The sequence below is a fragment of the Trachypithecus francoisi genome, unplaced genomic scaffold (assembly GCF_009764315.1).
Source record: "Trachypithecus francoisi isolate TF-2019V2 unplaced genomic scaffold, Tfra_2.0 Lachesis_group4, whole genome shotgun sequence".
NCBI lineage: Eukaryota > Metazoa > Chordata > Mammalia > Primates > Cercopithecidae > Trachypithecus > Trachypithecus francoisi.
Genome location: NW_022681469.1, coordinates 137,634,105 through 137,650,980, shown reverse-complemented (window position 1 = coordinate 137,650,980; position 16,876 = coordinate 137,634,105). Strand labels below are relative to the sequence as shown.

The 16,876-nt window shown below is 42.7% G+C and overlaps 1 protein-coding gene and 1 pseudogene across 3 annotated transcripts in view; both read right to left on the bottom strand.

Annotated features, from left to right (window-relative positions):
• Positions 1 to 16,876, bottom strand: part of HECW1 (HECT, C2 and WW domain containing E3 ubiquitin protein ligase 1) — a 441,946-nt gene that overhangs the window by 282,793 nt on the left and 142,277 nt on the right. The gene's annotated exons all lie outside the window — the stretch shown is intronic.
• Positions 14,378 to 14,797, bottom strand: LOC117073362 (annotated as a pseudogene).

The window sequence follows — 16,876 nt, the reverse complement described above, 5'->3', positions numbered from 1 at the left end:
GCCAGGAGTTGGAGACCAGCCTGGGCAATATAGTGAGACCCTGTCTCCAAACAAAGAAAAAAATGAAAACAACCCTAAATCAGATCACATCCCCTCTGACAAACCTTCCATGACTTCCTTCTCCCACCATTGCCTCCTTTTCCCTTGGTTCCAGCAACCTTGGCTTCCTGGCTCTTCCTCCTGCCCGCCCATCACAACCCTGCCTCAGGGTCTCTGCACTCCTTACTCCCACTGCCAGGAATGTGCACTCCCAGACATCTCTGGGCCTCTGGCCCTCCCTTCATCAGGCCTCCACTCCAGCATCTCCACAGCACCTGCTCATCTACTCCTCCCTAATCCCCTGTGTAATATCCTTTGCCATGCTCACACTCTTTTCCTATTCCCTGTATTATTTCTTTTTACAGAATTTAACACCACTGAAAACAAACATACACTCTGTTAGTTTATTGTTCATTTCCTCTCACAACAAGGTATATTCCATGAGGACTTTGTTATGTTCACTACTACATACCTCCCCACTACCCCCAACCATCCTTAAACAACTTCCCCTGACCCCCAACCATTGTTAAACAATGCCCAGGACACAGCAAATTACTCAACAACTTTTGAGTGGTTGAATGAGAGAATGTCATTGCTATTATTGTATGCAAATCCTTCAAATCTACTGACTTTCACATTTCATTAGTATGGACAACTTCAATGACGACCCATGAAGTTCAGGGTACTTCAACAAAAGGCAGGCATTCCTGTAGCATATGGAGCTTCCTGAACTCTGTCCACAATTTTCAAAGTCTATGCAGGTCGAGACTATGACTTTTTAGTAGTTATAAGGTGTGATTCTGGATGAGGCCTTGGTTGGTGATATCCCTCCTCCCAAGCACCTTTGAGGGGTGGGTGGCAGTTTGAACTTTTACTGGGCACAAAAATCATTTAAAAAGTGGCAAACAAAAAGTGTGCATTTGCCAATAGAAGTAGTAAAGAGAAAATAATAGCTGCCATTTTTGAGAGTTTATCATTTGCCAGCACTTTGCTAAATATTCCTTTAAATATTCACTATAATGAAACTGGCATTAAATTTACTTTCCCAGGGTAAAAACTGAGCAATGGTCAACTGAATGATCAGGAGAAAGGAAAATGCAGCAGCCAGCCTTCCTGCTTGCACTGCATCTCTGAAGGCTTGAGGACCCAAGCTAGCCTCAAAACCAAGGAAGTCTGTCATAGGGCTCCCCGTGTCATAGGTGTCAGTATTGGGCAGTCTTGATGGCATCATCACTGGGCTGCATGCTCTGTGCTTCATGTGGTCCCAGTAGTTGGATTTCAGAGGCCTCTTTTCTTCAAGGCAAACTTGCCTGTTTGGACTGTGCTGTTTTCTCATTATCTCTCTGTTCAATTCATTTCTCTACCTGCCTTCCCTCCAAGTCATCTACCCTCTCAGGGTCCTGAGCTCCTCTCTTGAAAGCAAGGACAATAATGTACTTGCCCTCTGGCTTGTCCTTTCCATCTTGGACATGGCTCCAAGGTCTCTCTGATCTATCTCTGTGGTCTCTGATTTTTTGCAAGCCATATGACTTACTGACATAGACTAAGATGTCCCTAACTAGTTCTTGTGGTTAGAATACTGGCCTTTGACAAAACTTGGATTCCTAGTACTTTCAGTATAATCTATTCCTTCATGTCTAAGCATTTTCCTGGATTAAAAAGAGTTAGTTTGCTATCTAGCTCATTGTCATTTATTTATTTTGCCCACTCAGGGTTCTTAATTCTATTTTATTTTTTGTTGAGATGGGGTCTGTCACTCAGGCTGGAGTGAAGTAGTCCAATCATGGCTCACTGAAGCCTTGACTTCCTGGGCTCAATAGATTCTCCCACCTCAGCCACCTGAGTAGCTGGGGCTACAGGCATAAGCCACCACACCCAGCTATTTTAAAAAATTTTTTTTGTAGAGATGGGGTCTTGCCATGTTGCCCAGGCTGGTGTCAAACTCCCAGGCTCAAGCAATCCACCTGCCTTGGCCTCCCAAAGTGCTGGGATTACAGGTGTGGGCCACTGCAGGTTCTTTATTTTTTGACTTTGGGTGGGCTCATTCCTGACTGCACTCCTGGTGAATGGTTACAGTCCAAGTGGCATATGACTCATGAACTTCAGAGATCCTCATTGACCTCTGCAGGCCTGTTTTTTGATTTCCTAGTCCAGTGGTTGCCAACCTGGGATGCATGTTGAAATAGCTTGAAGAGCATTAACCAAGGCAGATGTTAATCCCCCCAGGGATTCTGACTTAACTGGCCAGTGGTGTGGTCTGAGTATCAGGGTTTTTCAGAACTCCACAGGTGAGACCCTGATCCAGTTTGTCTACATACCTAATTCCAGGAAGCTCTCACAACAACCTGTTCCATTTTTCCCCCTTTGTCTTGAACTGCATTTTATTGTGTCTATAAATATTGTCCTAGCAAGACCCAGTTAGCAGTTAAGACTTGCTCTTTTTAAAAAGAGCTGGTCCATTTTTTTACCCAAAAGTTATAATAAGTTTGTATAACTACACTTTATAAATTCAAATATGAGAACCTTAAAGCAAAAAAAAATTCCATACAGAAAGCACATAAATGTGAATAAAACACAAAGGGAATAAAATCAGAACCCTTCGAAGTTTCAAATTATAAGACCTGGGGAAGTCCTGGCTCTGCCACTTGCCAGATCTGCAAACTTGGGTGTTTGTTAACCTTTTTCCTCCACAATTTCCTCATTAATAACATCAAATGTAAATTACATGATTTCCCATGTTTGTTGTGGAAAGAAAATGGAATAAAACTTATAAATGCACCTCATAAGGTTATTATTTTATTAAGAATAGAATAAATATTATTTCAGGGCAGGGAAATTGGGGAGATGTTGGTCAAAGGATACATTTCAGTTAGATAGAAAGAATGAGTAAGTTCAAGTGATCTATTGCACAACAGGGTGACTGCAGATAATAACAAGATATTGTATTCTTGAAAATTGACAAAGGAATAGATCTTTCTTTCTTTCCTTCCTTCCTTCTCTTTCTGTCTTTTTATATATATATAGAAATGAGTCTCACATTGTTGCTCAGGCTGGTCTCGAACTCCTGGGCTCAAGTCATCTGCTGGTCTTGGCCTCCCAAAGTGCTGGGATTATAGGCATAAGCCACTGCACTTGGCCCCAAGAGAATAGATTTTAAGTGCTCTCACCACAAAAAAAAAGAAGTATATGAGATAATGCATATGTTACTTAGCTTGACTTAGCCATTCTACAGTGCATACATATTTCAAAACAACATGTACATGATAAAGAAATACGATTTTCATTTGTCAATTAAAAATGTTTAAAAAAGAAAATTATTTCAGGTCTGGGAAAAACAATCCTCTCATTTTCTATAAGATTACCTGTCACTAGGCAGCCTGCAGAGACCCAGGTGAAAAGGGTCCCGGCCCCACAGTCCTGCTTTAGAGAGTCACGTATCTCAAACACAGGAGAGCCCTGCTGCTGGAGACCCCATTATTAGCCCAGGCCCCTGACTCACTCCCCCCACCTCTACTCCCCTTGTCCTTTAATCAAAGGGCAGCTGCATCCCGGTGCTGGGAAGAGGTGTGGCTGTTCCACTCCTGAAGCTCAAGGCAGCCACAGCTGGGGGAAGATTTCAGCAATGACATGCTCAGGTAGGAGAAATGACAATTTAATTAACTTGTCAATTGTTTCTCTCAGAAAACATGGAGGAAATAGATTGTTGCATAAAAAAGCATCCTTTCCCAGCTGTGTCCAGTCTTATGTTTTTCTTTCCTCTTCCAATTCAAGGTCCTACTTTTGCTCCTGACTTAGTGTGATGGAGGCTGAGGGACGTTTTGCAAAATTGAACAATGTATGTTATTCTTACATCAATATATATGTAGGTCTAAATCAGTGCTTGGTAAATGTTTTGGTTTCAGGACTGACCAACAATCTTGAATATTATTGAGGATCCTAAAGAACTTTTATTTATGTGGCTTATATCTATCAGGATTTATTATGTTAGAAATTAAGGCAAAAAATGCAAACTATACTGGTTTATTTGAGAACAATAAGAAACCCGTAACATTAACATGGATAACATATTTTATGCAAAATAAATACATTTTCCAAAATTTAAAAAAGTGAGAATTATGGCATCATTTAACATTTTTGTAAATGTCTTTAAGAGCTGGCTTAACAGAAGACAGCTGGATTCTCACACACACTTCTGACTTCAATGGGTTGTGATTATCACACTTCATGGAGCTTCTGAAAAACTCTGGTGTTCAGTCATTAGATAATGAGAGTGAAAAGGTCAAACAAAATCTTAATATTGTGATGAAATTAGTTTTGATTAGTTTTGACCTTACAGACCTTACTGAAGGCTCTGGGGGTCCTCCAGGGGTCCCCAAACCGTACACTGAGAATTTCTTTCTTTCTCTGTCTTTTTTCTTTCTTTCTTTTTTTTTTTTTGGAGATAGAGTCTTACTCTGTCACCCACATTGGAGTGCAGTGACATGATCTTGACTCACTGCAACCTCTGCCTCCTGGGTTCAAGCAATTCTCCTGCCTCAGCCTCCCGAGTAGCTGGGATTACAGGTGCTTGCCACTGTGCCCAGCTACTTTTTGTATTTTTAGTAGGGATGGGATTTACCCATGTTGGCCAGGCTGGTCTCGAACTCTCGACCTCAGGTGATCTGCCTGCCTTGGCCTCCCAACGTGCTGGTATTACAGGTGTGAGCCACGGCACCCAGCCAACACTGAGAATTTCTGTTCAAGATATGATGTGAATATTATGCTGTGAAGCATAATATTGATTCTATACATTGTCCATTGGATGACTGTTGGATGCTAGAGAGACAGATGGTCTTATAATAATATTTAATAACATACAATTATTGAAAGTATTTAAAATCAGCTTTATTAGTGACTTGCATTTAAATTTGGTATTTTATTTAACAATTTTTTTTTTTTTTTTTTTTTTTTTTTGAGATGGAGTCTCGCTCTGTCGCCCAGGCTGGAGTGCTGTGGCCAGATCTCAGCTCACTGCAAGCTCCGCCTCCCGGGTTTATGCCATTCTCCTGCCTCAGCCTCCCGAGTAGCTGGGACTACAGGCGCCCGCCACCTCGCCCGGCTAATTTTTTTAATTTTTTTTTTTAGTAGAGACGGGGTTTCACCGGGTTAGCCAGAATGGTCTCGATCTCCTGACCTCGTGATCCACCCGTCTCGGCCTCCCAAAGTGCTGGGATTACAGGCTTATTTAACAATTTTAAAAGATATATTTAATGATACCTATGTATTATATTTTCTTGAACAGTTTGTATCTCACTTTATAACTTCCAAATACTTAATCATATGTGGGGTCTCTTTTCTTATTCTTGCTCTGCTCTGGGCCTGGCACCTAGCGGGATTTGAGACAGCCTGTGAACATTGAACACTAGGCAAGAAACATGCCCATAGGGGCTGGAAACGACTTTACAGAAGGCAAATCTGACCTTTATCGCCAGCTCCTGTCATCCTGATGGAACCACAGGGAAGGAAGTTCTCAGCATCTGAGTGAAGTCAGCCAAAAAGAGTGTGATGCGGGGCCCTTGCCACTGCAGCCCTCGCCTTGCCCTGCCACCTGCCTTTCCTTCTGCTCTCTTCATTAAAGTGATGCACCAGCCACTGAACTGGGTTTGCCCATCAAGCATCCTGGCTGGAGGGACATGAGTGACCCACGCAAACAGCCATAAGAGGCACGTTCAGTGATCTAAGCTGAGCAAGACATTGCTCCTGCTGTAAATACACATCCTTCAATCTAGCAATAGAAATTAAACCTGTAACTACGTAGCTGCACAACTAAAATCTGCGGCAGAGTACAATAAAGTCACATTGTTCTATGACAGCTGGAAAGGAAATACACTTAAGCTGGATGAGGAGGGACTCGAAGAAGGCTCATGGAGAGAGTGTCAGACATGTTGGGACTTAAAGGATGCAGGGCAGGACTTTGAGTTCTTGCACATGCAGGATGCCATAAGAATCCAATTCTGAGCTGAGCATGGCGGCTCACACCCATAATATTAAATCCCAGCTACTCCAGAGGCTAAGGCAGGAAGATTACTTGAGGCCAGGCATACAATAGACTAGCCTGGGCAACACAGCTAGACCTTGTCTCTTAAAAAAAAAAAAAAAAGAGAGAGAGAAAAAGAGGAGGATCTAATTCTGAAGGCAGAGCTAGAAGAGGCTTAGCAAGCAGTCTGGTTATTAGCTGCAGTGTGTTTGAGGGAGAGCTGACCAAGAGAAAGAAGAGCTGAGTTTGGAGAGGAGGCTACAGACTTGAAAGAGCTTGTGTTTGAAGTCAGATCTGGGTTTAAACTCCAACTCTCCCCTTGCTATTGTGATATTGTACAATCTCTGAACAACAGGTTTTCTATCTGTAAATGAGGAATAATCATATTGCCATGATAAAGTCGTTTGAAAATAAGGGCTAATGCATTTGTAGAGCTTGGCACACAGCAGGTGTCCACCCAATGTCAGCTATTGTTGGACACCAGTTGTGGAGAGCCTGGTGCACCAAGTCGCAGAGAGGGGCTCAGTCTGGAGGAAACAGGAGAGCAGGAGATACCCTGTTGGATCTGAGCCTGAGACGGTGATGGCCATGATGCGAATGATTTAGGCTGGGGCTTCCTGCAATGACAGGGCCAAAGGCTGCTGAAGGGACTCTCGGCAGTGCTCTTTGCCACTTGCCTGGGTGGGCGGTGAGGTGAGGGGTGCAGAACTGCTGTGACGAGAAGCAGCGGGTCAGAAATCACCTCAGCTCCACTCCCCCAGTCTGCTAGTGCAGGATCCTAGAATCCTAAGCCATCAAAAATCTTAAATGCCAATTTTCAGGGGGGAAAAACAGCCCCAAACAAAATGGGAAAAGAGAAGACTGTGTCGGGAATGCATGAAAACCTCAGCATTTGGGTTACATTTCCAGTCTTCCCCTAACTGGAGACTTCCCCTGTCTTAACTGCCTTCTCCCTGTTCCCCAAACCCATTTGCTCCTAGTGAACAAGAGCGTTGTTGTCCACCTGGGGAAATAGTTGGCTCGGGTTCTTTTCTTCAAGTGTCTTGAAGTGTTCTTTTCTGGCAGTGTCTTGAGGTCCTTTGTGTGTTCATTCTTTTTCCGACGAAGTTGTAAAGGGAATGAACTGAGATCCATTTCAGATCCCAGAAAGGGGGGTGCTGGCTTTCTCATTGTACTGGGATTATGATGAGTATTCATCGTCCTCGCAAAAGTCTTCCAAGTGTGCTATTGTGCTAGTTGCTTAAATTTGTAAAACTTTTATCGTATTTCTGCTCACCAGGAACTACAATTCGTCAAATAAAAGAGAAGCTGGCAAAACTCGTCTTATGTCTCAGTGGCCTGGAATTGAGGTAACTTAGGTTCTAGTTGTCATTCTGCAGTTAACTAGTTGTGTGACTCTGGACTTGTGAATCGCCCTTTTTTGGAGTGGATTGCCATTTCCTAGAGTAAATTTGGACCAAATCCACAAGGTCCTGCCCCTCCCTGACACTGGACAGGTAAGGTTACAGGTGTTCAGTGGTGAAATGGCGGCTCCATCTTGTGACCCTGCACTCCTGCATGACGCTGTTTCCATAGCAACCTCGGATTAAACCTAAAGTGCAGATGGGTTCTGTCACCACTGCTGTTACCTAGAGGAGGCACTCTCTCCTTGGAGCATCTGACTCCTCTGGGAAAAGGTGATAAGAATTCCTAGTCCTGCATAGGCATGGGCAAGGACTTCATGTCTAAAACACCAAAAACAATGGCAACAAAAGCCAAAATTCACAAATGGGATCTAATTAAACTAAAGAGCTTCTGCACAGCTAAACAAGCTACCATCAGAGTGAACAGGCAACCTACAGAATGGGAGAAAATTTTTGCAATCTACTCATCTAACAAAGGGCTAATATCCAGAACCTATAAAGAACTCAAACAAATTTACAAGAAAAAAACAACCCCATCAAAAAGTGGGCAAAGGATATGAACAGATACTTCTCAAAAGAAGACATTTATGCAGCCAACAGACACGTGAAAAAATGCTCATCATCACTAGCCATCAGAGAAATGCAAATCAAAATCATAATGAGATGCCATCTCACACCAGTTAGAATGGCAATCATTAAAAAGGCAGGAAACAATAGGTGCTGGAGAGGATGTGGAGAAATAGGAACACTTTTACACTGTTGGTGGGACTGTAAACTAGTTCAACCATTGTGGAAGACAGTGTGGTGATTCCTCAAGGATCTAGAACTGGAAATACCATTTGACCCAGCCATCCCATTACTGGGTATATACCCAAAGGATTATAAATCATGCTGCTATAAAGACACATGCACATATATGTTTATTGTGGCACTATTCACAATAGCAAAGACTTGGAACCAACCCAAATGTCCATCAATGACATACTGGATTAAGAAAATGTGGCACATATACACCATGGAATACTATGCAGCCATAAAAAGGGATGAGTTCACGTCCTTTGTAGGGACATGGATGCAGCTGGAAACCATCGTTCTCAACAAACTATCGCAAGAAGAGAAAACCAAACACCGCATGTTCTCACTCATAGGTGGGAATTGAACAATGAGAACACCTGGACACAGGAAGGGGAATATCACACACCAGGGCCTGTTTTGGGGGGGTTGGGGGGAGGGATAACATTAGGAGATATACCTAATGTAAATGACGAGTTAATGGGTGCAGCACACCAACATGACACATGTATACATATGTAACAAACCTGCACGTTGTGCATATGTACCCTAGAACTTAAAGTATAATTAAAAAAAAAAAAAAAGAATTCCTAGGCCTGACCAAGCATCTGGGACAGAGATTTATCACAGGATCCAGGGTCCCTTCACTCACCACTCCCTTTCCATGCCGAGACCACCCCAATCCCATTCTGACCTTCTCCTCTTCGGCCTTCCCAATGAGCTATGAAGGCCGTCTGTCTTCAGCAGATGGTCTGTCTCAGAAGATGGTCTAACTCAGAAGAGTTCCCCCGTGGAGGGAGCTCTTGGTAATTCTTGACCAAGTGAAAGGCCCATTGACCATCCACTGTAATAGCCGCTGCACTGCTGTGGTTTAGACAAAACAAGCAATGGTCCCTGTTCTCAGGCAACTTAGAGTTTCAGGGAGACAGTCAAGGAAACAAATACACCAAGAAAAATATACTTACAAATTACTATACCCCATGAAGGAATCAGGTGCCATACGAGAATCAAGGTGGGAGATATTTTGGAGAAGGTGGCAGAGGAGCTATCTGCAGAGGCAACACATCAGCTTCAGAACAAATGAAATGGGGACAAGGAGGGCGCGCATTCTAGCAGACGCACGGCCTGTGCAAAGGTATGAAGATGGGAATTCCCAACAGGTTCAAGGAACTAAGTGAAGACTCGTGAGGCCCCAGCATAGTAAAAAAGAAGAGCGTGGATGGTGGGGTAGGAGCTAGATGAGGCAGAACCTCGCAGCTCACCGAGAGGATTTGCAATTTGGTCTAAATGCCATGGGACACTTTTGAGGGCAACAGGATCCGATGGAAGGGCAGGGGCCCTGGTTTATGAACAAATATTTTATTTAAAATGTTTCTTCTCACTCAATTGAAACCGTGAGGTAATCCCTCCCACACCCTAAAAAAAGACACGGAGGAGCATTTTGCTTTGTCTGTTACTTGTTTAAAATGAGTTCACAAAAATAAAACTTCTTCAGTCAGTTCATCATCACAGAGTCCCCTCAGCTGGAAGGAGAATGCCCTTACACATAGCACAAATTGAATATCCAACCTCAAGCCCATGCCAAATGTTGAATCTAAGATAAACGGGTAGGAAATATAACCTAACCCAGCTCAAAGGAATAACACTGTCCTTGTTCTCAATTACTGAAAACCGCCGGATGTATTCATTTATGCAACTGACTTCCTGTATGCCAGGCACTGTGCTAGGCACTCCAGATACAGCAGCAAACCATAGACAGAAATTTCTGTCCTCACAGAGCTTGAATCCTACTGGGGAGGAGACTACAAACAAGACAGGTAAATTATAATTTATATTAGAAAGGGACGAGGGTGTGGAGTGTGAGGCAGGGAAGGGAGTTAGGGAGCGTGGGTGGTTGCAACTTTAAATACCATGGTCAGGAAAGACCTCCTGGGGTGACATAGGAGGAGGAGGAGAAGCAACGACTTACACCTCAGGGGAAAGACCACTGGGAGTAGAGGGGAGACCAAGCCTGATATCCTTAAGTAGGTGCACCTGGAGAGCGGCAGGGAGGCCATGTGACTGGAGTGGAGAGAGAGGAGGGGAAGGGGAAAGAAGGCAAAAGGGGGACCAGATCACATAGGGCCTCGGAGGCCATGGTTGGGGCTCTGGGAGCCATCTGAGGCTCTGAACGGGGAAGTGACATGTTCCATGCTTTCAGAAGGCCCATGCTGGGGGTTGTGATGAGAACAGGCCGCATGTGTGGGAACAGGAGGAGCAGGTGGGAAGCCGCTGCAGTGATGGTGGAGCTGCCGCTTGTTAGAACCAGGGTGGGAGCTGTGGATGTGCTGAGAGACGATCGGATTCCAGATCTATTTTTGAGGCTAGAGGTTTGGATGTGGGGTGCAGAGAAAGGATGAGTCAGGGATGACACCACAGGTTTTGGCCCGAGAAACAGGAAGGAGGGAATGGCTGTTCACTGACATGGGGAAGACTGCGATGGCTGATGATCAGATAAGGATTTTGGCTGGGATGTTTTAAGTTTGAGATGCTTATTAGACATCCCAATTGAAGACCTCAAGCAGGAGCTGAATATTCAGGGGAACAACCAGGGCCAGGGTCTGAAATGGGCATATACATTTGGGGGTCACCTGCCAATAGATGTTATTTCAAGTCACAAGAGTGGATGCGACCACCAGGAAGGGTATGGATAGCAGGAGAGGGCCAGGGTCTGAGCGCAGGAGCATCCCACAGTTAAAGGTCTGGGGAAATCAGGGAAAGAGCCCAAGAAGGAGCAGGAATTTGGAAAAAGAAAACAGGGAATGGTGATTTCTTGGAAGCAGAGCAAGCTGCATTTCCTGGGAGGTTCTGTCAACTGTGTCCAGCACAGAAGGGGAGGGATGAAAATGGGCCAGGGGAATTTCCAAAGTGGAGATCCTTGGCGGTTCTAACAAGAACAGCTTTACTGAGGGAGTGGGGAGGAACTGCAGGCAGTCCAGATGCTTCTTGGAAGAAGTTCTGCTGGAAGAGGGGAGAAGGCAATGTGTGGTAAGTGGAGAAGGAAGTGGGAGATGAGAAGATCTGGGAGAAATTGCTGGTGGATGCCTATGGAAATGGTCTAACTGAGGGAGAGAGGAGCTGCTGGAAAGACATCCTAGCAGGTGGCAAAGGGCAGGGCCTGGTGTGCAGGTGTGTCCCGGGGGGTCCAAGGCAGAGAATACAGTCATGGGTTCTTAGTTTCTGTTTTTGGTTGGGCCAGTAAAGCCCCTTCCTCATCTCTCTTATCTGCTTATCAGTAGAGACAGAAACGAAAAACCATGGCTTCAGGCTGATAAACACATAAAACAAAACTAAACAGAACAACAACAACAAGATAAGATGGGTTGGACAAGCTTGGACATGCGGGCAGTTCACCTGTCATATAAGGCAGGGAGGCAGCATCCTGGCGGCAGGTGGCAGTGGGAGTCAGTGGACGCTCTTTTCTGATCCCTGCAATTGTCTCAACAAAGTGTGAAGTAGGGTCGTCCGTTGCCCGAGTAGGAGGATGGGGAGGAGATGAGGGAGGTTTGTTCATCATCACATTTGACCTAATGAATGAACTGATTTCTCTTTCACATATATTATAAAATCTGTTCTTACATTAGATGGAGAAAGAAGAGAAAGCGGACTAGAGAAAGGAGGAGAACAAAGAGCCCTGAGCATCCTGAAAATCCAAGAGGAACCCAGAATGAGGCTTCTGGCCAACACTGAGAAGATCCAACAAATATTTTCTGAGTACAAATATAATCTGGCGAAGTGGGATTAGAGATGTCTGTATTTCTGCTGAACGCACTTACTAAACTCCATGAGTGAAGGAGGGTTGCAGAGCATTCTGCGTGGTTCAGGTGTTTGACTTCACTTTAGGAAAAGTAAAACTAAGAAAACAGAGAAGCTGGAACATGTGCCAAATAAAGAACTTGCTCCTCAGGAGACAGAAAAGCTGAGCTAATTTTGTATGTACTATAAAACATTAGTCAGCTTCAGTTTTAGGTCTAGTTTCAAACCTGGAGTGTGCCAGTGGACAGGGAAGACTGCGTTGGCCTAAAGCATTTAGCCTTGCAAAAATAAATAGTATCATCAAATAAATAAAGCACACTTTATCAGGATTAGGCATAATTTATAATGACATAAAGGTGATGGAATTCCACATAATACAGGAAAAGAACAGGTTACTTATGATTTTTAAAAGTAATCGTAATGTGAATTTCTACCTGCATTTTATTTTGAATAGTATCTTATTACCCATATTTTAAAAAAAAGTAGTGTCTACTTAAATTTTACAAACCACTGTATGAGAAACTTATCCTTTTAAAATCAATGCCATCCTGGGACCAGCATCACTGGAGGTCTCTAGTTACTTGCCAGGACATAAGGGGAATTCTCAGGGGAGCCCCACACACAAAGAGCTTATGAGTCTTGACATGGAAATCAAAGTTGCTGGCCTTTTAATAACTCTGAAGAACAGGCTGTGCTAGGAGTCAGTCTGTTAGATTGATCCAAAATAAACTGTCCCTGGCATAGTTGTTACATAACATCATTTCTTACCATTTCTGATATCCCTTACACAGACAAGAAAAAAAATGAAAAGGTCACACTGGGCCTCCATCAACAGGAACTAGACCTGAGCCCTTTGATAAGGGGCCTTCTGCACAATTGATTCTCTAAACCTCCTTCTTCCTTAAACCTCTGCTTCTGTCTTCCAGTGCAAGTATTGACTGCCATACCCCATAATAGATCTCAATGTATGAAACAATTTTAACCACAAAAATCTAGTAAGAAAATTCAGTGAGAGCTGACACTATAAAATACCATGAATCACCAGAGGTGGCCTGTGGATCAATTAGCAGGATATTGGCAAAACTCTGTAAAGCATTTGATTGAATAAACCTACAGCCACCTATCCAGCAAATGAACAATGAAATTGTTGTGGGGAGTGAGTGGGGGAGGGTGGGAGGGTTGTGTGTGTGTGTGTGTGTGTGCGTGAGCATAAGAACAGACTATTTGGTGAGTCAATAGTGGAGGGAGAGAGTGTGGATGAATTAATGACCAGGCTTCAAGGCAGCTCCGTAATTTGGGGAGATGATTTGTGCATTTGCATCGGCATTACTCTCCCCCACCCTTACTTTGCTAAAATTTATACAATTTTTTCCATATTCACAGTTTTTATGAGAAAAACAATGCTTGCTAATTATAGGTAGTTTATAACAAACTTTTAAGCAGCATTCACAGAAAACCAAAAACCACCTCAAGCGTCATCACCCCAAGATAAGCACTATTATTATATTAGAGAGTTCCTTCCATTCTATTTTCAAAGCATGCATGTGTATTTTTCAGCCAACAAATACTATGCTGCATATACCTTTAACCTTGTGATTTACTTATGTAACATTATGTTATGAGAGATTTTTATTTTATTAAATAGTCTTAGGAGATTTCTTTCACAAAGGCTACACATTATTCCATAGTATGGTATGACTAAATAGGATTTCAAGTAATCTTTTTGTTGGATTTTTAAAGGTAGTCCCAATTTTTCACTATTTTAAATATATATATAATGCTGCAAATGAACATCTGTATAGCTTATTCCTTGCACCAATTTCTGAGTACTTTGCTCTGTTATTCTCTGAGGACCCTGATAACTCAGTGACACCATGAATGCTGAGTGCCAAACTGCTTGCAAAGCACATGTAGAGACCCCTGGACACTTCCCTCTGCACTGAGTGCCCATCTCAGGACATCTTCAACAGCATTGTGTTGTATAGTTTTTAAAATGTTTAATAAGATAGGCAAAATGACAGTACTTTTCATTAATTTGTGGTTTGTTTTCTAGTATGAGTAAATATCTTCTCATTGATTTCATAGTCTTTTCAAGGTTTTTTACATGTCCTCACATGTGACTCACATCTACCACAGTGGCTGGTACACCATAGATGCTCAATAAGTGTGTATCAAATAAAAAACAATAAATGGAGAGATGGTTTGTGTCTACTTTTGTAATAGGATTTTACTGCTCTCTCTCTCTCTCTCTCTCTCTCTCTCTCTCTCTCCCCCAGCTCCACCAGGGCGTTCCTGAGTTTATTTGGGGCACACCTGGGCGAGGATCCTGCACCTAGAAGATGTTGGGCCTCTTGGTGGTGAAGCATGGCCCGGCGGCACCTGTTGGCTGCGATCTCCTCCACCTTCATGATCTGGTTGCAGTGGGCCCAGGCGCAGTGCCAGCCCGTGGTGGTCAGGTCCTGGTATTCCCTGTATGTGTTGTGGGTGCAGATCCAGGAATCATAGAGCAGCCAGACACTGAGGTTCTTTACCCGCAGAGGAGCCTTCTCAAACACCTGTCCACAGTAGACAATCTAGCCTGAAGACATCTTCATCTTCTTTAACTGAGATACGAAGTACCAGAAGCGGGACTTGGAGACGTCATGATTAGGTGCAAAGATTCGCTTGCGGTAGAGGGGCAGTGTGTGGCATTTTGGGGTTGGCAAGGAGAGACCATCACCTTGTACTCTTGTAGTGTGCCCGAGGCCTTCATGGCGTCCTCTCTGTGCCTGCCGCCACCCGTGCTTTTCTCCAGCACTTTGGGAGGCCAAGGTGGGTGGATCAACTGAGGTCAGGAGATCGAGACCAGCCTGGTCAACATGGCAAAACCCCGTCTCCACTAAAAATACAAAAATTAACTGCGTGTGGTCGTGCAGTTAATCCCAGCTATTCGGGAGGCTGAGGTAGGAGAATCGCTTGAACCCGGGAGGTGGAGATTGCAGTGAGCCGAGATTGTGCCACTGCACTCCAGCTTGGGTGACAGACTCCATCTCAAAAACAAAACAAAACAAAACAAAACCATATTTTACAACTTCTGTCATATATTAAAGAAAAATGGGAAAATATCCACCGTTTTCGTAAGTATGACACAATTTCCCCATATTTGCTATCTTTTTATTTTGCTTAGGTTTTTTTTTTAACTTACAAAACTTCAACATTTTATATTGACAGATATCTTGATTTTTTTTCCATTGTTATCATTCTGCTATTTTAGGCTTAAAAGATTTCTGTCTCTAATTCAAGATATTTATCCATATTTTCTTTTGACGTTTTATGATTTCATACTTTATGTTTCACTCAAATCGATCAGGGATTGAGGTATGGGTAAAAGAGGAAATATATCTTAAAGTTTTTTTCAAAGTAGCTAACTAATTGTATCAGTAATACTTATTGTTTAATATATTCTTTACTCAAATATTTTTTATTCTATCCCTATTATTTCTAAAATTTATATTAGGGTCAATTTCTGTTCAATTTATATAGTTCCACTAATCTGTCATTATGTTGCTGCGCTCATATCTACCATTTCAATGTATTTATTTATTTATCTTTCTTATTTTTAACTTTTATATTCAGGGGTACATGTGGAAGTTTGTTGCCTGGCTATGTTGTGTGATTCTGAGGTTTGAGGTATACATGTTCCTTTCACCCAGGTACTAAGCATAGTACCCAACAATTAGTTTTTCAACCCCTACCCCACTCCCTCCCTCCCCCTTCTAGTAGACCCCAGTTTCTACTGTTGCCATCTTTACGTCCATGAGTACTCAATGTTTAGCTCCCACTTATAGATAAGAACATGTAGTATTTGGTTTTCTGTTTCAGCACTAATTTGCTTAGTATAATGGCCTCCCGCTGCATGCATGTTGCTGCAAAGGACATGATTCATTCTTTTTTATGGCTGCCCTAGTATTCCATGGTGTATATGTACATTTTCTTTATTCAGTCCACCATTGATGGACACCTAGGTTGAATCCATGTCTTTTCTATTGTGAACAGTGCTGCGATGATCATGCATTTGCCTGTGTCTTTTTGGTATAATGATTTGTTTTCTTTTGGAAATATACTCAGTAATGGGATTGCTGGGACAAACGATAGCTCTGTTTTAAGTTCTTTTAGACATCTCCAAACTGCTCTTCACAGTGGCTGAACTAATTTACATTCCCACCAGCAGTGTATAAATGTTCCCTTTTCTCCACAGCCTTGCCATCATCTGTTTTTTGACCTTAAAATAGCCATCCTGACTGATGTGAGATGGTATCTCACTCTGGTTTTCATTTGCATTTCTCTGATGATTAGTGACATGGAGCATTTCTTCATATGTTTGCTGGCTGCTTTTATGTCTTCTTTTGAGAAGTGTCTGTTCATGTCTTTTGCCTATTTTTTAATGAGGTTGTTTTTTGCTTGTGCAATTATGTTTTTTTTAATAGATTTTGGATATTAGACTTTTGTTGGATGCATAATTTGCAAATATTTTCTCCCATTCTGTAGGCTGTCTGTTCACTCTGTTGATAGTTTCTTTTGTTGTGCAGAAGCTCTTTAGTTTAACAGGTTCTACTTGTCAACTTTTGTTTTTGTTTCAATTGCTTTTGAGGACTTATAAATTCTTTCCCAAGGCTGATGTCCAGAATGGTGTTTCCTAGGCTTTCTTCTAGGATTCTTACAGTTTGAGAATTAAATCTTTAATCCATCTTGAGTTAATTTTTGCATATGGTGTGAGATAGGGGTTCAGTTTCATTCTTCTGCTGGTGAGTAGCCAGTTTTTCCAGTATCATTTATTAGTGTCTCCTTTCCC